Genomic DNA, 27900 nt, shown 5'->3' with positions numbered 1-27900 from the left:
TTTGATCCTCTGCACTTATACTTTTACAGATTAGGCACTGATTGATATCACACTGCAGGCAACAGTGCTTGAGCTAAGAGAAGCAACATAGCAAGGCACCCTCTGCTGGTAGAGCACTGGAAGATAAAGCTCTGCTCCAAGCTTAGCCTTCACTTCATGAAGAATCTGAAGCTGGAACAGTGACCTGCTACCGCGGGCACAAAGCAGAGCAGAAATAATGGGTCATTCACGAGGAAATGGATAAATATGAACCTGCAGATTTACAAACTTGCATGGGCGCATATTTATACATTTCAGGAATTCCCAAGCATATCTTAGAACACTCCTGGAAACCTGGAACAGTCACTGGATTTCAGTAGTGCTCCTGGAAAATGTTTGGAAATTTCTACTTGCATTTATGCAAATGCAGTCCTGCCTGTGCAATTGTACTTAGGGCACAATTGCACATGCAAAAATTCCCACCACGAAAAGGGTACCTTGAGCATTTCCAGGGTACAAATGTGGGAACATTTGGGGGTATTCTCAAACTTTTTTCAAATCCAAACTCACCACCCTGGAACCCCTACTCCTGGTCCATGGAGTTGAGTTTCCTTGTGCATAATGATACACAATTATGAGGTAACATTATGCATGGGTAAATCTACTTAAGAATGCAGTTCCATAAGTTGTCAAATCGAGCATTGCTACATGTACAGTGCGTTCACAAGTTAAAATGGCTTTGTAAATCTGTCCAAATAGGTTTATTGTCTAGGTAGGCCTGCACAGTGCCATACAAAAATGGAATGCGAGCTGTGAATGAGAGCCAGAACACAAGCACCACATGCAGTACAGAACATTGTCGAGCATGCATTAACTCAGGTTTGAACTTCATTTCCATCATTGTGAATGTTGAAATCTTTGATTTAACCTGATTAACATCTGAACAATATGAGCAACATTTCGAGATGAAGAGGGCTGGCCTCTGCCCGATTTGTAAAAGAATAGGTGCAAGGGCCAAATGTCGCGCTCAGAAGCCTCAACTGGCTCTACTGAATATCTGCGTGCCAAATACCAAGGCAGCACAGACTTGATTCTACTTCAAGTCTCTTTTATACACCACCAGATGGATCTGCTCCCCCTTCATCTGACCCTTCCAGGTTCTTTCTGCACCCTGGGTTCTCCCTTTTAGGTCTCGCCTAAACAACGCGCATGCATTGCATAGGAGGGGACCTCACGTAATCGACTTGCTTTTTGGGCCAAAAACGTGCACGCGTTGTATTGCCTTAAATGGCAATGGTGCACGTTTGGCTATTCCCTTGCGGGAGCGAGCTTGAAACACTCTGTTTGTAATTAACAGATGGTTCCTTCTAGCTCCCGCGAGGGAAGGTGCAGGCTCCCTCCACTCCCCTTGCCCCCCCCCCGCCTCCTCCTCTAACTTTTTTTTTTCACTTTCAGCTCGCTGTATTTCACTTTGGACACCAGGCGTCGCATGTTGTGTGGAAACGCCTCTATCCCGCCGGTAAAACTTATACAGAAAGAGCAGTCATGCTTTTTCACATGAAGAGTGAATATTGACAGACTTGTGTAAGCTAGGTGGCCCCGCCGTGGAATCCCAGCACTGCACCTTTAACTGTGTGCAGCCGGACAGAAGAGCTCTGTTCCTTGGCGCACATATTTTGTCTAGCTGCAGGGGAAGCTTTGTCCCGGCCGCTCTGACAAGAGACTTGAAAGTAAAGAGCGGTGCTTGGGGGTTGGGGTCTGCGCTCATTGTGGCGCACAATGAGCTTGTCTGTTGCATTCCTGGCCCGCTCGGCCAGTGGCTTCCACTGGCTGACAGCCTCCATGGCACAGGTGCGCACGGCCACGGCATGTGTACCCATAGCCCAGCAGCAGACGAGCGCCCTGTTTGCAGATGTGTGTTGCATCCGGTGTTTGTCACCGGGAGGCAACAGAATGTGGAAACCCACCAATCTGGAATATGTTAGCAGTGTGCACATAAGGCAGGCTTGGTAAAAGCGCGCGGACTGCCACAAGGCCTTGTGTAACTTGGCTTCTGTGTTGGAAAGGCTTGTGCGAGGTGTTCACACTGAGAGTCAGTCATGCTAATGAGTGTTGTTGTGCTTCCCTGGGGTGACTTGTGGGAAGGCCACTACTACTTCCAGGGCCTGCAGGGCCTCCCTCAGACCAGACGGGGTGTCCTTCAGGCCCGGGACACCTCAGCTGGGGAGGGGATGAGCGACAACCTGTGTGCATGTCTGACGCTAGGTGTGGCGTAGTGGCAGAGTTTCACTGTGGGTCCATGAACTTCAAGGCTCTCTCGCAGCAGGTCCACTTCGGTCGATAACCTCTCAATCTTCCTTTGCATTTTCCCTTTTCAAACAAACTTGAGAGCAATAAGAAATTATGTAAAATATCAGTACTAAAGGGATATACAAATATCTGTGATTTTCTATTTTTTTACTGCGAGACGTCTCCTTGGTTTTATTTTGGCATCATGCTGGACCAAAGCCCAGCAAAGTGTTGTATGCCGCTCCCTGCTGCAACAGAGGGCTGGGTTTTCGTCTTTTAGGGCCCCGGTCCCAATTTACCTCGGACAGTAACCTATTGCAGATGTGTTTCCAGTTCACCTTGTCATTTTGTTTTGAAGACTCTTGAGGGTTTCTCCATCCCTACGCTGGTTTCTGCCCGGGATGCATTGCACGAAGGGCTGATACCCCCCTTGCACCTCATGCTGCATGCACCCTGTGCCACTGCAGATTACTGACAGGCTTCACGTCTGAGCTGCAGAAAGTCTGCAGAGTGAAGAGGGAGGCAATGAGGCTGGCGCGCTTTTTTTCTTCTGTGCTGAAAATTAACCAGGTTCTAATAATTGGGTGTCCTCCGGGCCAGACAGTTCCTTTGAGGAGTTAACAGGCAGCCCATTTATCCCCCCGGCAGAGGGTAAACATATGTCCAAACACATCCAAATAGGCATAAACACCAGAGTGTTCGGATAGCTGGACATTTTTTCTTGGATGCAGATAATAAGTGCGGCCATTGTTGAGGGCCCGGATCACACTGGGACACTTATCTGCTACATTTAATTTCCTTGCTGAATGCGGTGGTAATTGTTGGATTGGAAGCCGTGGTAATGGTCTGCCTATCAAAGTGCTGACGTGATGGTACAATTACCTTATTGAATCCAGCCCATTGTTCTAGGGTTTTAGAAGCATTTGTATGCAGCCCTGCGCCTGCCACCCTGCCAAAGAGTGGTACAAAAGGGGGTGGTGATGGACGGAGCATCTGAACCAATCAAACACTCACACCCAGTCAAAAGATCTGGGTTTAATCCATCACCGTTCTTTAGCCCACTCTGCCACCCCAGTTCAGACATGGCCATATGGAAATCAGTCTGACCCTGTGCCTCATGGGAACACTCCAGCCCGAACTGCCAAGCCATGCTTTCCCTGGACCGGAAACAAGCTTCCTAGGACCAGTTTCTGACATTTCAGCCGTCTTCACCACCCCCTTTTGTACCGCTTTGTTCGCCATAAGTTGGCAGGGTATCCCATGAGCATACCCTGCCAACTTATTTCGAACAAAGCGGTACAAAAGGAGGTGGTAATGGACGGAGCATCTGAACCAATCAAACACTCACACCCAGTCAAAAGATCTGGGTTTAATTCATCACCGTTCTTTAGCCCACTCTACCACCCCAGTCCGCACGCTGTTAGACCTGACATCATTGGCGTGAGTCTCCCTTCCATTGCCATCTCTGTTTTGATATGTTTTTGCTGGATTTATGCTTTGGGCACTGTGCCACTGCTAATCAGTGCCACAGTGCAAGTGTTCCCTATGTTAAAATGATGTACTGATTGGTTATTCCACAATTGGGTTATTTGATTTACTGTCAGCCCCTAGTACAGTGCACCCTGCGTGCCCAGGGCTTGTAGATCAAATGCTGCTGGTGGGCTTGCAGCACTGGTTGTGCCACCCATGGAAGCAGCCTTTAAAGTATGTTTCAGGCCTGCCATTGCAAGGCCTGTGTGCAGCCTAGCACTGCCATGTCGACTTGGCCAAGTGCACCCACTTGCCAGTCCCTAAACCTTCCCTTTGCTTATATTAGACGCCCCTATGGTAGGCCCAAGGGCAGGGTGCATTGTAAGTATAAGGTAGGACATGCTCTGATGTGTGTAGCATGTTCTAATAGTGAATTACAGCCATTTTCGTTTTTCACTATTGAAGGCTACCTGTTCTCATAGGCCAGAATGGGCAGTGAAGATTATTACATTCTTATAATCCTAATTGACTCAGGGAACATGGTAGAAATTGGAATTTAGTAAGCCTGAACTCAGAATAATAAAATACATCTTTTAGTAAAGTTTATTTTAATATTCTGTGTTTGCAAATACCACTTTTAGAAGGTAGGTATTTGCTTGCCTAACCATTTGAGCCCTACTCTGCTGAGTTGTGTATTCCTTGTCTGGGTTTGTGTGTGACAGGGCTGGGGAAATTCCAGGAGACTGTCTGGGACAGCCCAGTGGTGAATAGGGAGATTCACATCCAGATGGGAGGGGAGAGTGCATCTGGGACCTGAATTGGGCTGGGCCTTCCCTCTACAATGCTGGCTCCACCCCCTGTGGTTTGTCTGATGTCTCTGCCCTTCACAGTGAAAGGAGAAGAGGAATCCTGTCAACAGAATGCCCCAGAGCTGTATCTTCCCTCCCCTGTGCTGGCTCCACCTCGAGTGGGGCGGCTGATGTCTCTGCCCTGCACAGTGAAAGGAAGAGGAGAGTCATGTCAACAAAGTGCTCATGGACTGGTTTGAACTAGGCAGAGGCCTCTCTGCCTTCAGAGAACAAAGGATTTGGGGTATAAATATTGGGACCCAGTCCCACAGACTTTAGATCACTTCTGGAACAAGAAACCTTTCTGCCAAGGAGAAGAACCGAGGAAGCTGCAGGAGTTTGGACTGCCCCTCTACCAGTGTGCTGTTTGCTGGGTTGACCTGCAGTGGTTGCTTTGTTGCCAAGGGAAAGGAGAAGGATCGTTGTAAGGACTTTCAACTACAGAATATTCGCCAAGGGCTTGAACTGTGCTTGCCTCCTGCTGAAGTCTCAGGGCCAAAAGACTTCACCCCAAGCTCCCTCCTGAATTTCCTTGCTGGGACTTCTGACTCCATTCACTTGCGTGACTCTGGGAGCTGGAAGCACGATGCATCGAGAGGTCGCGTGTCGCCGCTGCGGCTGAAATCGTCGCAACACCGGAGAAGCGAGCCTTCGTCGCATCTCCCTGGAAGCGTGTGTTCATCGAAGCTGCCTGCTGTCGCATCACCGGAGAAGCGTGACGCCATCGAAAGAGTCGCCATTGCATCACCGGAGAAGCGCGTCGCAGGGCCTGTCGCGACTCCAAAGTACAGAGCAAGGCTGCCAGGGCATCATCGCATCGCTGCATCAAGGGCGCCATCTTCTCGCATCGCAACTGGATCATCGCATCATCATTGCATCAAGGCGCCATCTTGCGCACCGCAACAGGCCAAGAATCTTTGCATCACCTCCGCACCGGTAAGGCTCATGACGATTCCCCTACTCTGCGGAAGCATTGAGGAAGGACGCAACCATTCCCCCGGGTAACGGAACTGACGCATCTCCCCTTCTGCGAGTTCTTTTGCTTACTTTGCGTTACGCATCCAGGTACTTTATTGAGAACTTTGTCGCATCTACCATCAATAAGAACAAAGAGACTTTAATCATCCTAAGTGTAGTATTGTGGATTTTTGTCGTTTGTGGTCTTGTGTTTAAGTCTATTTTAGGAATACTTATTATTATAAAACCTGTGTTGTGTCCATCTGTAGTGTTATCACTGTATTACTGTGTATATTCACAAATGCTTAACACACTACCTCTGAGATAAGCCTGTCTGCTCATGCCAAGCTACCAAGGGGGTAAGCAGGGGTTATTAAGGAGTGTACTCCCCTTATCCTGACTTACAAGTAAGGGTCCCTATTTGGACAAAGGTGATAACCATTGCCAACTAGAGACCCCCAGATCTAACATTGGTGGTCAGCGGTGAGGATTTGGACTTTGCATTTGTGTTTCATATACAGTGATTGGTGTACACTTCTAGTGAGTGGAGACCAAACGCGACCACATATTTTGTCTAGGATCCTTTTTCCTTGGACTGTTAGTTTTTCCTGAAGACTCCCAATTTTTACTACCATGAGTAAACTAGCATCTGCTGCATCTATGGATCTTGATTTTGAGGGAGAGAGGTTGGAAACCTACACTGTGAAACAGCTCAAGTATCTCTGCGGGAAATTTAAAGTTGCTACACCAGGCATTTCTACAAAAAAAGGAAGACTACCAAAAGGCGCTGAGGGCCTGGGTAGAAGCAAGAAATGCCCCTGATCTTGTGGTGGAACCTGTTGGGGATGCAAATGGGCAAATTGATGAGCAAGAATTTCCAGCCAGGGGAAGGGTGCCGTCCCCACCTGGCAGCAGCATCTCTTCCAAAGACCTGTCCCCCAGGCAGCTGGAAGACAGGGAGAGAAATAGGGCACTCAAGCTGGAGTTGGCTAAGCTTAAGATGGAGGGTAAGAGGGAAACAGAGAATAAGAGGTTGTCTTTGGAAAGAGAGAGAATAAGAATGGCGCATTAGAGAATGTTGAGTGAGTTAGAGATTAAAGCCAAGGGCTTAGAAATCAATCCCTCTGGTGGCAGCGCAGCATCTGTGCCTTCAGAAGGCAGGGTACATAACCCCAAGGATGTCATCAAAGATTTAAACAAAGGTAAAGATATTGGGCAGTGGTTTGTAGCCTATGAGATAGCAATATTGGCTCACCGGGTCCCTGAGAAGGATTGGGGAGCGGGGTTGTGGGGCCGCTTGTTAACTGAGGGTAGGGATACTTTGTTAGACTTGCCCAGTTCTCATAGAATGTCTTTTGCCCACATGAAGGAAGCACTGATGACAAGGTATGGGTTAACTCCAGAGCTCTATAGACAGAGGTTCAGAAATTGTAAGAAACTGGAGGGAACCACTTGGGTAGAATATGTGTCTTTCTTTTGCAGAGCTACGGATAGTTGGGTGAGGGGTAGCAATGTTGATAATTTTCAAGCGCTCTATGATTTGATTGCTAGGGAGCACTTGTCTGCTAATTGTTTTCCAGAGCTACGCCAGCACCTTATTGATTGCAAGTTGACTAATCCAAGAAAGCTTGCTGAAAAGGCAGACCGCTGGGTCAGTACCTGGGTCCGCAAGAGTCTTGTGGGAGACTCCGCCAAAGGTGGGCAGGGTCCCCAGCAGAAGAGTGGGGGGGACAAGGATAAACAGAGGGAGTTCCAAAAAGGTCCCCAAAGTAATTCCCAAGGGAACCAAGGTAAGGGTTCTCAGCCTCCCCTGAAAAGAAGTCAGGACCCCCAACAGGTAAACCTGTTCATAGGGGGCCTGTTACCTGCTTTCAGTGTAAGCAGGTGGGACACCGTTGGCATGATCCCCAGTGTCCTCAGAAAGGACAGTATGTTCCACCCCGTGCACCACCCCATCAGATGGCCAGTGTAGCCCTGGGTGGGGAGGAGATGGATGCCCACGGTGGGTGGGGACCCGCAGAAATGTCCCTTATCTCATTAGGAGACTTTGAGATGGTCCCTAAAACTCAGCTGTCTGAGAACACTAAAAAATACAGGCAGTGGGTGACCATCAATGGCCATAGAGTGGAGGCTCTCAGAGACACAGGAGCAAGTGTGACAGCTGTCAAGTGTCACTTGGTCTCTGATGAGCAGGTAGTCCCCAATGCATTCTTCCCAGTTGTTGCCGCTGACAACACAGAGAGCCATTGCAAGGTGGCTCAAGTTCCCTTTGAGTGGGGGGGGGGGTTTCTTGTACTCTTCAAGTGGCTGTGAGGTCATCCATGCCTGTTGATTGTCTATTAGGCAATGATTTAGAAAACTCCCCTTGGATGAAGGTGGAGAGGAAGACGCATTTAGAGATGTTGGGTCTGCCTGAGTGGGCATGTGTGACCATTCGGTCGATGGCAGCTACGGGTGATCAAGAGACCCTGGAGCCTGAATATATGGCCCAGGGACCTGCCTTAAAGAGAAGAGGTAAGGGGCACAGGAAAGCAGCCCCTATTGTTCCCACGGTCCAGGAGGAGGAAGACCTTGAGGGGGATGCCCTGGCACCCACTGGTGCGCAAGTTTCTAAACTGGGGAACCTACCTGAGCTGACCCATTGGCAGCAAGAAGGGGGTCCCAGGGAGGAATTTTGTGAAGAGCAGCAGAAGTGCCCTTCTCTTGTGGGTTTGAGGCACCAGTCCACAAATCAGGCAGCAGGTGATCAGTCTGGATCACATTGGATCTACTGGGAGAATGGTTTCCTGTATAGCGAGCCTAAGGTTGCTGAGCCTGGGTCAGCCCGTGTGCTGGTGGTACCCCAGCGCTTCAGAGCTTTCTGACTGGGTTTGGCTCATGATGTTCCTTTAGCTGGTCATCTGGGGCAGAACAAGACCTTTGAAAGGCTTGTCTCCCAATTTTATTGGCCCCAGAAGCGGAAGAGTTCAGATACTCAATGTAGGACTTGTCAAACTTGCCAGGCAAGTGGAGAAAGTGGAAGGAGGCACAAGGCCCCTCTCCAACCTTTCCATGTAGTCAGTACCCACTTTGAACGGGTGACCATTAAGATAATGGGGTAACCCAAGAGGTACAGGACCTGGGTATAGCACGTTATAAGAATACAGTGGTCCAAGACCTCTATAGTTTATAAACTGAATCCATCAGTAAATGTTCATTAATTCAACAAATTTAGGAGCATGTATACATTAATCAGCTCTATCCATAAATGCATATGTTTATAAAACAATATAATGGTCAGGGCATGAAAAACACAGCAGTATCAATAAAGAGCGGTATTTTTAATTCATTACTCCTCGGTCAAACAAATTTACAAAAATTCATGATTGCAAAACATTACAATCCATAGTGGTTGCCCCAAAGGAGCGTGCAACATAGCAAAGGAGTGCCAAGAAGTGGGTAGTGAAGAGAGAGAAAGTGAAAAATCAAATAGATAGTGACACAAAATATTCAAATTAATTCGCAAAGACAGTAACGGATCATCAGTGGCCCATCCTGCAAAACCTGACCCTCAGAATATTCAAAGGAAAATATTCTCATACATTGTAAATGAATATATCATAAATTTCGCACATCAATGTAGAGAAAATTAATCAGGTCCAGGGTATATAAATACTGCGTCAACGTTTCGACTCGTCTTAGGGCCATATGGTCATTTTTAAGCCTGGGCCATGCGAGTCTTCCTCAGGACAATAAAAGGTGGGGCAACCAAGGGATTCTAGATGTCCCCTGAAAGGTGTAAGGTGGTGAAAATTCCCACGCAAGCTGATGGCTCTATGTCCTTATAGGTTCCAGGTCGAAACCGAATTTCAATCGATGGTGGTTGGTGGATGTTGCCCTGCAAATGGGTTCTATAACTATGAATAAATCCTCCTCAACCAATTGTGATTTCTGTGCCCATACTCGCTCCAATTTTATCACGTAGTAGGCAATTGACGTAAACGTTTCTTTCGCAAAAGGACTCACGGAGGCAGCAGTGAATGCCCAGGCATCATTCAGTCTCGGATGGCTGGGCATTCACTGCTGCCTCCGTGAGTCCTTTAGAGAAAGAAACGTTTACGTCAATTGCATACTACGCGATAAAATTGGAGCGAGTATGGGCACAGAAATTACAATTGGTTGAGGAGGATTTTTTCATAGTTATAGAACCCATTTGCAGGGCAACATCCACCAACCACCATCGATTGAAATTCGGTTTCGACCTGGAACCTATAAGGACATAGAGCCATCAGCTTGCGTGGGAATTTTCACCACCTTACACCTCTCAGGGGACATCTAGAATCCCTTGGTTGCCCCACCTTTTATTGTCCTGATGAAGACTCGCATGGCCCAGGCTTAAATATGGCCCTAAGACGAGTCGAAACGTTGACGCAGTATTTATATAACCTGGACCTGATTAATTTTCTCTACATTTATGTGCGAAATTTATGATATATTCAGTTACAATGTATGAGAATATTTTCCTTTGAATATTCTGAGGGTCAGGTTTTGCAGGATGGGTCAATGATGATCCATCACTGTCTTTGCGAATTAATTTGAATATTTTGTGTCACTATCTATTTGATTTTTCACTTTCTCTCTCTTCACTACCAACTTCTTGGAACTACTTTGCTATGTTGCACGCTCCTTTGGGGCAACCACTATGGATTGTAATGTTTTACAATCATGAATTTTTGTAAATTTGTTTGACCGAGGAGCAATGAATTAAAAATACTGCTCTTTATTGATACTGCTGTGTTTTTCATGCCCTGACCATTATATTGTTTTATAAACATATGAATTTATAGATAGAGCTGATTAATATATACATGCTCCTAAATTTGTTGAATTAATGAACATTTACTGATGGATTCAGTTTATAAACAATAGATGTCTTGGACCACTGTATTCTTATAACACTTTGAACGGGTGGGCACTGACATTGTGGGGCCACTGGACCCCAAGACAGCCATGGGCAACAAGATTATCCTGGTCTTGGTGGACCATGCTACCCGGTACCCGGAAGCCATTCCGCTCAGGACAGTGATGGCCCCCGTGGTGGGACGCGCACTGATGGAGATCTTCTAACGTGTGGGGTTACCCAGAGAGGTTGTGTCTGACCGAGGTACAAATTTCATTTCTAATTATATGAAGTCTCTATGAAAGGAGTGTGGTGTTACCTACCAGTTCACCACTCCTTACCTCCCACAAGGTAATGGGCTGGTTGAAAGATTCAACCGGACCCTTAAGGGCATGATCATGGGTCTTGAAGAACCAATGAGGCTTAAATGGGACGTCCTCTTGCCATGCCTTCTGTTTGACTATGGAGAGGTGCCACAAAAGTCTCTAGGGTTCAGCCCCTTTGAGCTTTTGTATGGTCACCCGGTAAGAGGACCTTTAAGTCTGGTCAAGGAAGGCTGGGAGCAATCTCCCAGGAAACCTCCCCAGGATGTATATAGCTACATGCTGGCCTTCAGGAACCAGACTCGGCGTTTCAGGGATCTCGCTCAGGCGAATCTGGAAGCCAGCCAGGAAGAGATGAAGCGGTGGTACGATCAGAATGCCACTCTGATTGAGCTTCAACCTGGACAGAAAGTTTGGGTCATGGACCCTGTGGAGCCTTGTGCGCTCCAGGACAGGTGGACCGGTCCATACGAGGTGGTGGAGCGCAAGAGTGATGTCACCTATCTGGTGAACTTGCGGTCTCCAAGGAACCCTATGAGGGTCCTTCATGTTAACCACCTGAAGCCCCACTTGGAAAGGTCCGAAGTGGGCATGCTCCTAGCGACAGATGATGGAATAGAGGTGGAGACCGAGCCTCTTCTTGACCTCCTGTCTGCAGCAGAGCAAGATGGGTCAGTGGATGGTTTCAGCCTCTCTGCCACCCTGACCCCTGATCAGCAGCAAGATTGTCGCCAACTTTTTGGGGCAATTCTCTGATCTATTTTCCTTGGTTCCTGGTGTCACAGAGTGGTGCGTCCATGATGTGGGCACTGGCGAAAGTCCTCCTGTGAAGCACAAGGCTTACAGAGTGACTGACAAGGTTAGGGCTTACATTAAGGAGGAAATCTCCAAGATGTTTGCTTTAGGGGTCATTGAGTCCTCCAACAGTCCTTGGGCCAGCCCAGTGGTCTTGATCCCAAAGGCTGCCTCGCCGGGTGCCGCACCTGAACTCCGGCTCTGTGTGGACTACCGAGGGCTCAATTCAGTCACAAGGACTGATGCACACCCCATCCCCAGAGCTGCTGAGCTCATTGATCGGTTAGGGGCTGCACGGTACCTCAGCACGTTTGATTTGACGTCTGGGTACTGGCAGATCGCCTTGACTGATGGGGCTAAGGAGAGGTCAGCATTCTCCACACCAGATAGGTACTACCAATTCCGGGTTATGTCCTTTGGGATGAAGAATGCGCCTGCCACCTTTCAGAGGTTGGTCAACCATGTGTTAGCTGGGCTGGAGGATTTCAGTGCCGCCTACCTGGATGACATTGCAGTGTTCAGCACCAGTTGGAAAGAACACTTGCAGCACCTCTGGGAAGTGTTGATCGCGCTGCACAAGGCAGGCCTCACGATCAAGGCAACTAAGTGTCAGATCGGGCAGGGTTCCGTTGTGTACTTGGGTCACCAGGTAGGAAGCGGCCAGGTGGCGCCCCTACAACCCAAGATTGATACCATCCTGGCATGGGAACCTCCAAAGACTCAGACACTGGTGAGAGCGTTTTTAGGACTCACGGGGTACTACAGGAGGTTTGGCAAGGGGTATGGCAACATTGTTGCACCCTTGAATGAGCTGACGTTCAGGAAGCAGCCTAAGAGAGTGAACTGGACTGACACCTGTCAGAAGGCCCTGAAGACTGCCATGTGCACAGCACCCGTGCTTCAGGCACCCAACTTCTCAAAAGAATTCATTGTACAGACAGACACTTCAGAGCATGGTGTGGGGGCTGTTCTATCACAGATTACTGAAGAGGGCTTTGACCAACCTGTAGCCTTCAACAGTAGGAGGTTACTTCCACGGAAGCAGAGGTGGAGTGCAATTGAGCGTGAGGCATTTGCTGTGGTCTGGGCACTGAAGAAGTTGAGACCATACATGTTTGGGACTCACTTCCGGGTTCAGACTGACCACAGACCCCTCAGATGGCTGATGCAGATGAGGGGTGAGAACCCAAAGTTGTTGAGGTGGTCCATCTCCCTACAGGGTCTGGACTTTACGGTGGAACACCGTCCTGGTACAGAACACGCCAACGCTGATGGTCTGTCCAGATTTTTCTGCCATAATGAAGAGAACTCCCATGGGGAAGGGTAGTTCTCACCACATTTCAGCTGCAGGGGACACGTGTTAGACCTGACATCATTGGCATGAGTCTCCCTTCCATTTTTGATGGATTGCCTCCTCTATTTTGATATGTTTTTGCTGGATTTATGCTTTGGGCACTGTGCCACTGCTAATCAGTGCCACATTGCAAGTGCTCCCTATGTTAAATTGATGTACTGATTGGTTATTCCACAATTGGGTTATCTGATTTACTGTCAGCCCCTAGTACAGTGCACTATACGTGCCCAGGGCTTGTAGATCAAATGCTGCGGGTGGGCTTGTAGCACTGGTTGTGCCACCCACAGAAGCAGCCTGTAAAGTATGTCTCAGGCCTGCCATTGAAAGGCCTGTGTGCAGTCTAGCACTGCCATGTCGACTTGGCCAAGTGCACCCACTTGCCAGTCCCTAAACCTTCCCATTGCTTCATATTAGACACCCCTATGGTGGGCCCAAGTGCAGGGTGCATTGTAAGTATAAGGTAGGATATGCTGTGATGTGTGTAGCATGTTCTAATAGTGAATTACAGCCATTTTCGTTTTTCACTCTTGAAGGCTACCTGTTCTCATAGGCCAGAATGGGCAGTGAAGATTATTACATTCTTATAATCCTAACTGACTCAGGGAACATGGTAGAAATTCGAATTTAGTATGCCTGAACTCAGAATAATAAAATATATCTTTTAGTAAAGTTTATTTTAATATTCTGTGTTTGCAAATACCACTTTTAGAAAGTAGGTATTTGCTTGCCTGACCATTTGAGCCCGCCTCTGCTGAGTTGTGTATTCCTTGTCTGGGTTTGTGTGTGACAGGGCAGGGAAATTCCAGGAGACCATCTGGGACAGTCTGGGACAGCCCAGTGGTGAATAGGGAGATTTACATCCAGATGGGAGGGGGAGAGTGCACCTAGGACCTGAATAGAGTTGGGCTTTCCCTCTACAATGCTGGCTCCACCCCCTGTGGCTTGTCTGATGTCTCTGCCCTGCACAGTGAAAGGAGAAGAAGAATCCTGTCAACAGAGTGCTCCAGAGCTGTATCTTCCCTCCCCTGTGCTGGCTCCACCTCCTTTGGGGCGGCTGATGTCTCAGCCCTGCACAGTGAAAGGAAGAGGAGAGTCATGTCAACAAAGTGCTCAGGAACTGGTTTGAACTAGGCAGAGGCCTCTCTGCCTTCAGAGAACAAAGGATTTTGGGGTGTAAATATTGGGACCCTGTCCCACAGACTTTAGATCACTTCTGGAACAAGAAACCTTTCTGCCAAGGAGAAGAACCAAGGAAGCTGCAGGAGTTTGGACTGCCCCTCTGCCAGTGTTCTGTTTGCTGGGTTGGCCTGCAGTGGTTGCCTTATTGCCAAGGGAAAGGAGAAGGAACTTTGTAAGGACTTTCAACTACAGAATATTCTCCAAGGGCTTGAACTGTGCTTGCCTCCTGCGGAAGTTTCAGGGCCAAAAGACTTCACCCCCAGCTCCCTCCTGAATTTCCTTGCTGGAAATTCTGACTCTAGTCACTTGCGTACCGCTGGGAGCTGGAAGCGCGATGCATCGAGAAGAAGCGTTTCGCTGCCGCAGCTGAAATCGTCGCAACGCAGGAGAAGCGAGCCTTCGTCGCATCTCCCTGGAAGCGTGTGTTCATCGAAGCTGCCTGCTGTCACATCACCGGAGAAGCGTGACGCCATCGAGAGAGTAGCCATCGCATCGCCGGAGAAGCGCGTCGCAGGACCTGTCGCGGCTCCAAAGTACAGAGTCGCCGCAAGGCTGCCAGGGCGTCATCGTCATCGCATCGCCGCATCAAGGGTGCCATCTTCTTGCATCTCAACTGGATGATCGCATCGTCATCGCATCAAGGCGCCATCTTGCGCATCGTAACAGGCCGAGAATATCCGCACCGGTAAGGCTCAGGACGAGTCCCCTACTCTGCGCATACATTGAGGAAGGATGCAACCGTTCCCCCGGGTCACGGAACCGACGCATCTCCCCTTCTGCGAGTCCTTTTGCTTACTTTGTGTTACGCATCCAGGTACTTTCTTGAGAACTTTGTCGCATCTACCATCAACTTGAACAAAGAGACTTTAATCATCTTTTAAGTAATTTTAAGTGTAGTATTGTGGATTTTTGTCGTTTGTGGTCTTGTGTTTAAGTCTATATAAAGAATACTTATTTTTATAAAACCTGTGTTGTGTCCATCTGTAGTATTATCACTGTATCACTGTATATATATTTACAAATGCTTAACACACTGCCTCTGAGATAAGCATGTCTGCTCGAGCAGGGGTTATTAAGGAGTGTAATCCCCTTATCCTGACTTAGAAGTAAGGGTCTCTATTTGGACAAAGGTGATAACCATTGACAACTAGAGACCCCCAGATCTAACACACGTGATTTGAGATCATTCGGCAGTGCTAGAATGACCGTGCCCAGGGGCAGAAGGCTCCGGCTGGCGAGAGATTCTTTGGTTTCCTGGTGACCAGGGCATGGAGTGGGCTCCATGTGGATCTGAGGACACCTGAGTCGGAGTCTAAGTTCCATAAGCAACTGAAAACCTGGCTCTTCCGTCACCCTTCGGGATGTCTAAAGTAACTTTGTGCCTTTTCTGATTGGAGGTCTTCGTAGGAAGTTGGTTAGCATGGGAGAGTTGCTGGGTTTCATTGATGTCCTACCGCGGGACACTCCGTGTTGAGTAACCATAGCACTTTACAAGCTTCCTAATAATAATAATAATAATACATTGCAGTCAGACTCGCTATTGGGAAGAGATGCCCTTGGCACGCCCCTTCCTAAGAGCAAGTCGCAAACCATATTTTGCGAGTCGCTAATAGGTTAGCGACTCGCAAAATATGGGTTGTACATGGGAGTGACCAATTTTACAGTCGCAAACGGGCTGAATTCCCGTTTGCGACCGCAAAAAACATTTGTACATCTGTCCCACGGATGTATGACATTACAACGCATGCTTTTACATCGCATGCCTTTACAACACGGTTTTTACAACGCAAACCTTTGCAACGCATAGCGCTTTGGGGTGCTGGATAGTGAATAGTTTAATTTACTATTCCAACTCCAGTCCCCGTGGACACTAGGGAAGGTGTTTGATAGTAAATTAAACTTATTCCCTATCCTAGAGCGCCCCCCAGCGCAATGCGTTGTAATGGTTTGCATTGTAAAAGTTGAGTCGTAAAGGCACTGCGTGGTAAAAGTTGCGTTGTAAAGGATGTTTCCACTGCCCCACTGCCCCTATCGGCACTGTGCCTCACTCTATATTGGATGAGCCCAGAGTATGGTGAAAGATTGTGCTGTCCCGCTTGTGAACACATCTGTACAGGAACAGCATGTCTCTGGCAGGTGGTCTGGCCGTTTTAAACTTCTGGTCTTTCTTTCAATCAGGAGACCTGCTGCTCTTTGAGGAGGGCCTTGAGTCAACCCAGCAGCCAGGTACAGTTAAAACTGCAACTGGGCAGTCCTTCCCAAACCTTTTAGAACCTGACACACATTTTAGAGCAACAAACATTTGTGACCCACCTAGCTTTAATGGACATGAGGCAGGGTGATTTGTTTAATGTAAGTAATGAATCCTGTGGTAGAGTACTGTCATTTGCAAGCAGCCAAATTTCCATTTAAGTGTCCACTAAAGTTGCACAGACATACAGTTTTAATGATAATGTATTGAAATCGAGTTTCAGTGAACATTTATCATTTGAGCATTACCAAGTAAAGTAGTCATGACTTGTTTTGATCCTATTTAAATCTTTGTTTCCATCACACTTCAGAATTTCAAAAAATATGCTGAATTTTTGCAGCAGCAGTTTCTTTAGTACGGTGTCGGGGCATTGCTCCCCTGTTTATTTTGTTGCCTTCGGGCCCCATATTAAGGGCTCCATTAGGATATCGGGCGGATTGCCTCCGCCAGGGTGGCGGTGGCCACCGCCACCCAGGCGGAGGCAATCCGCCCGGCAACCACTCTCGTTTTCCCCTCCGCCTGATTAGGATGGCGGAGGGGACAATGGCGGACGGAAATACCGTCCGCCGCGGTCGCCTTGCGACCGCGGCGGTAATAGGTTAATATGGTGGCGGAGTCCAATGGACACCGCCAGCCATATTATGATGGCGAAATGTGTGGGCCTTTCCGCGGCGGCAATGCCGCCACGGAAAGGCATGCGGACATTGCTGCGGGGGCCCCCTGCAGGGCCCCCAGGTTGGCGCCACTGTCCTAAGGTACCCCCCCACATTTGCATATGCAAAGCGGCAGGCACAGCGCGGTGCCTGCCGCTTTGCATATGCAAATGCGTAAAAGCATTTTTTGCATTGTGGCGGGCGGTGCAGAGTGCACCGCCCGTCACAATGGTAAAACTACAGGATGTGCCCGCCACTGTGGCGGGCACATCCTAATTCCCCCCACGGGACCCCCGCCCTTATGGCGGGCGGTCCCGTTCTCCGATAGGGTGGCGGGCGGACAATGTCCGCCCGTCATCCTAATGGGGCCCTAAATGTTTTGATTGAGTGATTCCGTTTTTCTCTAGCGGCAGTGCACTGTGCACTGCTTTTACTTCTGCATGGCCTTTTCCATGAGTGAGGGGTGGAGCTTAATTAATTATTGACACAGCCAGGTTCATCTGTGCCTTGGGGTGAAGTGCACATGTTGGGTTGGACAGGTGCCTTGCTGTGCCCAGCCCAAGATGCGCATTTGAACTATCTGCGCAATATTATGAGACCGAAGGCCAGAGGGATAAAATCCAAAGCCTCTAAGAGGGATATTTACAGATTCTAAAACACCGAATTTTACCGATTCGGTATTGAAGAATCGGTAAATGCTATATAGGGAAAAATTTGGTAAGTATTACCAAATTGTTAAGATTCGGTATTTACCGAATCGGTATTTACCGATTTGGTATTCCCCATTCATTCCTATGGGCCTGGAGGCCCCTAGGAATGAATGGGAATTACCGAATCGGTAAATACCGATTCGGAAAAAGGGGGAAAACATTGACGGGTGGCAGGGTGTCACTTTGACACCCTGTTGCACCCCTCAATCGTGTATGGGTGCACATGTGCACACATACATGCCCTAAGGGCATGTATGTCTGACACATGGCACTTTAATAATTTGCATGAAATTGCTTTTTTGGGGGGTTTCGTTATTTACCACCAACTTGTAGTTGGTGGTAAATAACGAATCCTAACATGGGAAAAGCACTCATTTAAGTGCTCCCTACATTAGGAATTCGGTAATTTACCGAATCGGTATTTAAGAATTCGGTAATTTACCGATTCCTCAAATTACCGATTCGATAAATTAGCGAATCCTTAGATTAGGCCCCTACATCAGAAAAGCCTAATACCAGTCGGCAACGGCCGAAATTCTGTAATTTCGGCCGTTACCGACCGGTATTAGGCTAGGCTTCCTACATCGGGCCCCAAGTCTCTTAAGGAGCGCTGGTCGGCTGTTCAGGCCAGCCCTCTCACTGCTCTCATTTTGTTAACTAACATAAACAGCATGAGAGCACCATCCAGATTGGCTCAGAAGATGCGTCTGGGGGGGTTGGGAGGGCTGACTCTGAGCTGGTAACAACTTGCTGCTTCCATGCACTCCAGAAGGTAGCTTGCTCGAACTTACCAATCATCATTTTAGGGATAACGCAACATGGCTGTTTCTTTACACGTGAGTGCAGCAGAGTTCGAGGGGCTGAAAGAAGCACAATCTAGACTTCCAAGCCCAGTTACCCCATATGACCAAACTGTGTGACCCTGGGAAAAACATAAAGTGCGCCTAGAAGCAGAAGCAGGCCAAGAATTACGCACTGTACTGTGAACAGATAAGGCACGCTCCCATGTTTCCTGTTGCAGGGGAGTTAAGGCAGCCACAGGTATGTAATATGTGTACATGTACACGTGCACTTGCACGCGCCATTGTTTCCTTTCAATTCCGACTTCATGCGCACACTTCTGTTAGGTGCGCATGAAGTCTAATGTTGTTAGCATAGTATTATTATTGTTTAAAGATGCATTCTCATGAGGGCGCCCTGACTCTCAGGCATGGACGGTTGCACTTGTCAGTTACCGTTCATGCTCCGGAGAGAAAGGACGCACTCCCGTGATGTTCAGCAAGCTACTAGATTAAATCTACTAATTTACCTGAATACTCTCGTGTGGATTATTTCCTGCTTTAAACAACACAACATTACAATTGGCGACGAGGATGGGATTTTTTGCTCGAACATCACCACAATATTTGTGCTTCAAGTTTCCTTCGATCTGCTTCCTGCATCTCTGTTCACCCGGCAGATATCCTGACCGGAGAGGAAACACGTGATTCTTCCTTCAAGCCAAGGGGACGCCTTGCTAGTAAACCCATTTCTATTGGTTTCCCTCGTACGGCCACGCCCCCAAATCAAGTGATTGGCTTATCACTTGTTCCTTGTTGTTTAAGGTGCTTAAGCACGATCGTTCCCTGGAAAACGATTTTACTGGCTTTTGGAGCAAACCAGAGCACAATTTTGAGACAGAAAGAAACTGTAAGTTTAAAAGTATAATGCTTACTTGTGGAAACTAAACCTAAATTACATTTCTAACCTTGTAAAACAAAAGAAGTGCTTAAACTTTATTTTCTGAAAGGCAAAGCTTTTATCATTAATGGCAAAGCAAGAAATATTTCAATTGGAACATTTTTTACCTCACATAGGTAAACCTAAAGAACCTTGGAAACTCTGGATTAAATCTTTTGAAAACTATTTGGTAGCCATAGATGCAGAGGATTACTCAGCTAAACGCAAACTTGCCATTCTATACAATTTCTTAGGGAGAGTTGGACGTGAAACTTTTAATAACTTACCGGTCACTATTCCACCTCCAAGTGGTGGTGAAGGATGGAATGTCTATACAGATGCTGTTCAGAGATTAAATAAGAAATTTCTGGAACAACCTAGTGTAATGCTAGAAAGATTTAACTTTAGAAAGAAGAAACAGAGTTCAGATGAGTCAGTTGAAGACTATATATCGATTCTCAGGAATTTGGCATCTGAATGTAACTTTGGAGCAGAACTAGACTATCACATCAGGGACCAATTTGTATACTCTTGTTTTCATAAAAAAATACAAGAGAGGATTCTCAGTTGCAGAGATCCAACATTAACTGAAGTTATTATGATAGCAAAGGGAATAGAAAGATCCATCATAACGTCTAATTGTCTGAATCAAGAAAATGTTTCTCCTATTAATGTTGTTGAACATGATTCTTCTGTTAACAATATTTCTTACAGGTCACGCTTTAGCAAGCCTTTTCAAACAAAGCAAAACAAAGGTTCATCATTATGTTACAGATGTGGAGCGAAATCGCATTTGGGTGACAGCCCCATTTGCCCAGCGTTAGGTAGAAAATGCACAAAATGTGGTAAAACTGGTCATTTTTATAGTGTTTGTAGAAGCAAGAGAATTGTTAGAGTGAGTGCTTTAGACACTAGAGAAATTTCTAATGAAGATTCTTCTGAACATAATCTCATTCTTTCTGATAGTATGGAAAGAATGATGCTTTCTATTGATATTGATATTGTAAATATGAGTATCTCTGAGAAAAAGGTCAAGGAACCTTTAGCTGAATTTATAATTGGTGTTTTAAAAATAGAAATGATGGGTGATTCTGGAGCACCAGTTACGATCATCTCAGACATACTATTTGAAAAACATTGGCCTAGCAAAAAATTGGAAACATTAGATATCATTCCTAAAGGTTATGGGGGTAAAATCATTGAAATGCATGGTTATTTCCTTGAATTTGTGTCTTGTTTGGGAAGAAAAATTTATACAAAAGTGTATGTGGCTCCTCGAGGTAAGCACATTATTGGATGGCAAGATCTGGCTAAGATGGGTCTAAAGTTAGTTCCTGGTGCTGAAAATCCCATTCAAATCAATTATGATGTTTCTATTGATGTTGTTGATAATTCTGAAGAGAATGGTGTTTCATCTTTCAAAACAAAAATTTTAAGTGAATTTTCAGATGTGTTCACAACACGCATTGGTAAGATCACAAAGGTGGAGCATTTTATAAAACTAAAGGAGAATGCTATCCCCATTATACATAAGGCCAGGCCCATACCTTTAAGCGTGAGGTCTGATTTAAAGATCTTACTTGATAAATTAGTCGAAGAAGGGATCATAACTCCCACAGACTCCTCTGAATGGGTGAGTCCCATTGTCATAGTGCGCAAAAAAGATAATTCGATTCGTTTGTGTGCTGATTTACGCTCACTGAATAAAAACATACTAGTAGATTGTCACCCATTACCGAAAATTCAAGATCTTTTATCAAATATTTCTGGTGCCACTTGCTTTTCCATTTTAGATTTAAAATCGGCTTATCACCAAATTCCCCTTTCCACTCCTTCCACTGACCTCACGACCTTTATAACACCCTTTGGTGCATATAAGTACCTCAGGCTGCCTTTTGGCTTAGCCTCTGCGGCTAGCGTCTTCCAGAGGTTCATGGATCACATGTTGGCAGGTATTACTTCAGTTCAAGCTTACCAGGATGATGTCCTGATTTTCTCTAAAAATCAGAATGAACACATCATTACTTTAAGAAAAGTACTTGAGAAGTTTAAAGAATTTGGAGTTACACTGGGTGCAGATAAGTGCAAATTTATGGTTCAATCACTAGATTATTTAGGACACACCATTTCAGCTTCTGGAATCAGTCCCAAATTTTCCCTCACAAAGGCTATTGACGAAGTGGTGGTTCCTCATACCAAGGATTTACTTAGGTCATTTCTGGGTATGACAGAATACTATTCTAGATTTATATCGAACTATGCACTGGTTGTGCAACCACTACGCCTTTTGCTTAAGAAAAATGTTCATTTTACATGGAATGATGATGCACAAAGGGCGTTTGAATTAGTGAAGAAATTAATTATTCAAGCTCCTGCCTTGTCTCCATTCTCACCTGGTTTTAAATGTTTATTATCAGTGGATGCGAGCCAAAAAGGACTAGGGGCAGTCTTATCCCAATGGGTAAATGGTAAAGAGAACACTGTGGGTTTCTCTTCCAGATCTCTCTCTATTGCTGAATCTAACTACAGCACAATAGAGAGGGAGGCTCTGGCTTGTACCTGGGCTGTTGAAAAATTTAGAAGTTTTATTTGGGGCACACAGTTTGAAATTTTCTCAGACCACAAACCTTTAATTCATTTATTATCAGGTAATGGCACAGGTAAAGCGTCATCAAGACTGGTAAGATTATTGTCTCGCTTGCATGAATATAATTTTATTATCAAGTATATACCAGGTGGTCGTAATGGTAGAGCGGACTGTTTGTCTAGATTATCATTAAAAGATAGCTACTTGCCCACAAGGTTTGATGATGTAGAAAGTGTGGTTGCCACTATTGAGGATGTTATTTCTAACCTTCCTCATGTAACAAAGGAAGATTGGTTAAAAGCTTTTGTAGAGGATTCTACCCTACAGGCTGTTAAGAACATGATTGTGACTGGCTGGCCTAGAGAAAGGTCCTTACCTTCTACTTTGAAATCTTTTGCACAAGTCAGTGAACAACTTTCTATAGTAGGAGGTTTAGTTATGCGTGGAGATTTGGCAGTACCCCCTGTTTCTTTACGAAAAAGGATTTTTGACATAGCGCATGAGGGCCATTTAGGCATAGGAGCAACGGCTAGAAAATTGAAAGAGAGTTTTTGGTGGCCTGCTCTAGAGTCTAATGTTACTGATTGGATAAATGCCTGTGGTACATGTCTTGTCTCAGACAAGCACTGGAAGATTGCGAAACTCCCTCTACACAATGTACCAACACCTGAGGAAGCATGGGTAAAATTGGCTCTAGATTTTGCAGGCCCGTTTGATCTCCTTCCTAATGATAAAAAATACATTTTGGTGTTAGTAGATTATTACTCAAAATGGGTGGAATTTGAGTTTTGTTCTTCAGCCTCATCTGCTTCTGTGATTAACTTCTTGACAAGAGTTTTTATGACTGAGGGTTTTCCCAAAGAGTTGGTCACGGACAATGGTTCACATTTTACCTCATCTAGTATAGAAAAATATTTGTTGTCTCATGATGTCAAACATTTAAAAGTTGCTTTGTATTCACCAGCAGCCAACGGTTTAGTTGAACGCATGAATAGAGTCATAAAAGAAGGTATACAGACAGCTTTAACCGAGAGAGTTCCTGTAGATATTTTTCAAAAAAAAAAAACTTTGAGCATATCTTGTTACCCCACACACAACATCTGGAGTTTCTCCCTTTAGACTTTTGAGAAAAAAGGGAACCCAATGGTGCTCTGTGTCCTTCATGGATCAGGGATTTGAAGAAAAGTAACAATTCATGTTTAGTTTGTAAAGATAAAGAGATGATGCTCAAGAATGTTGCTTCCAAACAAGCTGTTCAAAAGAAATATTATGGTGGCAGGGAGTGTAAAAATGATTCTGATTTTGAAATTGGAGATTGGGTGTTAATTAAGTCTCCAATGAAAGTCAAGAAGGGTCTCTCTAGGTTTTCTCTTCCTGTACAAGTTTTAAAAACGTCAAAGGGATCTTTATTCCTTGGTCAAAGAGGCTGGTGGAGTAAAAGAGTTTTGGTGAGGTTGACACCAGATCAAGCTAAAAGAATTATTGAAAAAAAAGAAGTGTTACAAGATGATTTACACTTTTCACATTTCTTGGAAGATTTAGGCATACAAAGTGAGTTTCATATTGAACCGGTTTCCCAAAACACAAGTTTGCAAAATAGTTTAGACTGTCAGGTTCAATCTGCTCCTCCTCAGGATCAGGAGTTAGGAAACTCTTCAGTTAATCCAACAATTTCAAGTTCTGTAAGTAATGATCTGGAATGTATTGAACAAATAAGACCCACACGCAATTGCTCTTTTCCTTCAAGGTACAAAGATTTTTATTTATCTTAATTTTTGTTTATTTGTTTATGAAAGGGGAAGGGTGATGTAATATGTGTACATGTACACGTGCACTTGCACGCGCCATTGTTTCCTTTCAATTCCGACTTCATGCGCACACTTCTGTTAGGTGCGCATGAAGTCTAATGTTGTTAGCATAGTATTATTATTGTTTAAAGATGCATTCTCGTGAGGGCGCCCTGACTCTCAGGCATGGACGGTTGCACTTGTCAGTTACCGTTCATGCTCCGGAGAGAAAGGACGCACTCACGTGATGTTCAGCAAGCTACTGGATTAAATCTACTAATTTACCTGAATACTCTCGTGTGGATTATTTCCTGCTTTAAACAACACAACATTACAAGGTAGCAGGTTGTTAAAAGCCTAAAACTAACGGTCCATTAAGAGTGGATTGTTAACAGGAAGAGGCGCCCCAAAGTCAGTTTTGCAAAAAAAAAGCGTGCCCCTGTCAATTTGGGACCTTCCCAAGGTCACTGTTCACCTAAACGAGAAGCGCGCTTAATGCATGGTCCATCTGACACGTTAACATAATATAAAATGTGGCATTGATTTACCGAGCGGCAGGTTCACTATCCTTTTTCAACAACAAGGGACCCCAAAAAACAGTCAGCCAGGGACCTCGGGGAGCAATTTTTTGAAACAACAATGGTCCCGTGCATGAAAAGATAGACATACAATAAATATAGACGAAATCAAATCTATATTTTGGAAGGACTTGTCCAGCCGGACAGAGGTCTTTCAAGTTTACTGAATAAACAAAATTTACACAAGTGGAAAAAGATACCTTCCACAGAACCCCTGTGTGGTACACAAGCCTGTGCCCAACACATGCGGGTTGATTACCGTTAGTGAAGATAGGAAAGGTTTGAAGGCAAACAACAAGCGTTTTTCTGTTTTACAAATACATTACACAGAAAATATCATTAAGCACCATTACAGCAAACTATACAATCAATCATCTGTATAGGGTGCATAAGCAAGTCGACGGCGTTTCGGTTCCCCTTAAAGAGTTATGGGAACCATCATCAGGACAAACAGTAATATTGCCTTTCTCATTAAACCTTACTTTGCCAATGCAGCGCAAGGCACGTCATATCGGGAGTATAGTTACTCAAGTGATTCGATTCTGCAGCCCAATTATAGGCGATAGCGGCCGTGTTACAGAATCGTAACAGGTCGGCGCCAGGGTGTGCCGAAAGGCGCGGTCACAACGATCTTCCCTGGCGTGAAGCGCAAGCGCGACGCAGCTCCAGCAAGGCTCGGGGGTACCCATCTTAACAATGCTGCGTCAAGACCTACGCCTGCTTCAAGCAGGCGCAGGCTTTTGACGCAGCATTGGCCTGAAAGTGACTGAGTGAAATCTTATAGATTTCACTCAGCCACTTTTGCGAGGCGCACCTGCCCCGGAACGCCCACCCTGCCCCGGAACGCCAACCCTGCGCCGGAACGCCCACAAGCGGCGCAGGGCTTTACAACGGGACGCATCTGCCTAGATGCGGCACGTTGTAAATCGTTCGTAGGGATGCGCCACGTTTACGCCACCTTGCGTGACGCAACAGCGGCGTAAACGTGGCGCAAGGGTCTCATAAATCTGCCCCATGGTGCGGGCAAGTCCATGGCGTCTCCCACAGGCTGCAAGGTTTTAATGCGGCTCGAAGACTTGAGCCTTAGGTGCAACAAGGCACTTTTAAATGTATGTTGGAACATAGGTGCACAATGTTAATGCCCCCAGTAAACTGATAATAATTTCAAAGCTTCGTGTTACACAGTGAATTCTACTAATTAATATACTCATATTGTCATAACGTTGTTAGTAGCATGTCTTACTGCTGCCTAACTTCGTGGCACTATTCTTATACACTACCAAGGTGTGAAAAGACGAATCGGCCCTGAGGGTCACCCCTGTAACTTGCAGGCTTCACCCAACACCACTAACATGCACAATAGCCCAGTGAACTACTGTATCATTCCATTGTATTTTCTCTTGAGCTGCCCAGCAATGGCAGACCTTTGCGTTTTCAGGTCACTAATTAGCGTCTATTTCCCCAAATAGATGTTTGCTTCTGAGAACATTAAAGGTTCTTTTCCGTCTGCGTGAAACAAGTCTTTTAATCGGTTCGGTATGGCCCTACATTAATACCAACATCTTTTTATTTTCAGTGGCTAATATTTCCTTTCCAGCCTCTGTGTCTGAAGCACGTCTAATCTGGGCAAGGTTTGCTCTTCAGTCTGTAATTGGGTGTTTGAGATTCATAAAAGCATCTCTGATGGGACCAGAGATTGCGTGTCTGGTTGTGGCAGCTGGTACAGAGCTCAGAAAGGGCATTTCTCTGTAACACACTCGGCCACATCTCGGGAGGAAAGACTGCAAGGGCCTGCTCACACCTCTTTTCACCCCACTGTATACGTAGAGAGAGTTCACATGTATTTCCAGAAGAACTGTATGCACTTTTTAGGTTTTGCCTGGCGAAAAGATGCGCTCTGCACATCTTTTTCGCGCAGGCGAAATCCTGATGAGAACTGTAGTGTGGCTTTGGTTCGGCCCTCGTCATTCATTGGCTGGCTCCATAAATGGAGCCTAGCCATTGGACGAGGGGCCTGTCCGTCAATGCCGGACCAGATTCGGGGGCGTTCCCGACATTCTTTGGCTTTTGCCGACGTCACGCGACGTCAGCCGAAAGCCGGGAACGCCCCCGAATCTGGTCCGGCATTGCCGGCACCTGCCTCTGCCTTCCTGCTCGGGACATTGCACAAAAGTCGCTCGATAGCCCCTCCCTCCCGCTCCGTGGCAGCCCGTCTCCCTCCCTCTCCTCAGGCCGGCCAGCCGAAGGAAGCAGCAGTCCGCCTCCAGCCAGGGCCGCGCTGGGATTGGCCCAGCCGGCCGAGCCTCCACCACGTCATCGGGAGGAGGAGTGGAGAGCAGGAAGCAAGAGATCTGCCGGAAGATGTCCAGGTGAGTGCTTTGTTTTTTAGTTTGTTGCTTTGTCCGTGTGTGTGTGTCTGTTCCCGCCCCTCACCCTCCCGCTGTCAGTGTGTGGCCGTTCCCGACCCCCCTCCCGCTCTTTGTGCCTTTCCAACCCCCCCTCCTAGCCGGCACCCGCCTTCCTGCTCCGGCCAAGGGTCGCCTACAATCCCTGACGAACCCCAACAGCTCTCTTCCACCAAGGGAGAATGTGCACCAGCAGAGGCAGGCAGTCTCTGACTCAACTGTCTCGCACACAAGGCTCGTGGTTCAGGCGGGGAGTCTCTGGCCTACTCTCGGCCTACTGCGGGCACCGGAGCCGGCCGATAACGTAGCCCTGCAGCCCAATTCCTGCCAGCTCCCCACTGCATCGCGAAACTCGAAGTCCGCTCCTGTTCGGACTTCGGGACAAGCAGTCGCGCCCCCCCTTACCGGGTACAGTTGTTCACGCTAGCTCCTCAGAAGGGCAGCAGGGGCAGCCTACGACGCCAGCAACAAGAGGGCACTCGCTGGCTTTGTCCCAGACTTTCCAAGGCTCCGGCGTCACAGTTGGGTGCCGCCGATCTCTCTGCGCGGCGGCCTCACAAAAGGTCCAGCAGTCAGCCCGATCGGCGATGACAGGTGTCCGTAGACCGCTCCCCGTCCAGAATTTCGGCAGCTGACTCAGGTAGGGCAGGATATTCCGCGGTGGCCGGCAGAGCAGCACTACAGCACTGCCATCTTGCCGCGCGCCAAGCCACGCCCGCGGGAAACACTGAATTAGGTGTTTGAATACACCATGACCCCAAATTGATGACATGTGAAAACTATGGCACTGCTCTCACAAAATTGGAAAGCCAGGTTGTGAGATGGGTCCTATTGCCACTATCAATAGCCGACAGAATTGCAATCCAGAAAATGGTGTTGCCCCGCTTTATTTTTCTGTTAACAAACATACCCACAGCACTCACACAACAGTTTTTCACAAGACTGCGCTCCTGTATGACCACCCCTACATGGGCAGGCAAACAACCCAAGGTAGGGTGGAAGGAGCTTACTCTGCCATATACACAAGGTAGTTTCGGGGCCCCAGACTTGCCGCTTTATTATCTTTGCACCCAAGCACAATACGTGCATTATTGGATACACCCACATGCATATCTATCGCACGAGGCACTGGAGAAC

General features: G+C 46.7%; 1 protein-coding gene across 1 annotated transcript in view; it reads left to right on the top strand.

Moving 5' to 3' along the window:
• The window catches only part of LOC144752742 (galanin receptor type 1-like), a 249823-nt gene that overhangs the window by 90604 nt on the left and 131319 nt on the right, over nucleotides 1–27900 (top strand). The gene's annotated exons all lie outside the window — the stretch shown is intronic.

This window comes from Lissotriton helveticus, chromosome 5_1 (genome assembly GCF_964261635.1).
Source record: "Lissotriton helveticus chromosome 5_1, aLisHel1.1, whole genome shotgun sequence".
Taxonomy (NCBI): domain Eukaryota; kingdom Metazoa; phylum Chordata; class Amphibia; order Caudata; family Salamandridae; genus Lissotriton; species Lissotriton helveticus.
Note: the sequence above shows the minus strand (reverse complement) of the source record. Positions and strands in the feature narration are given on the sequence as shown.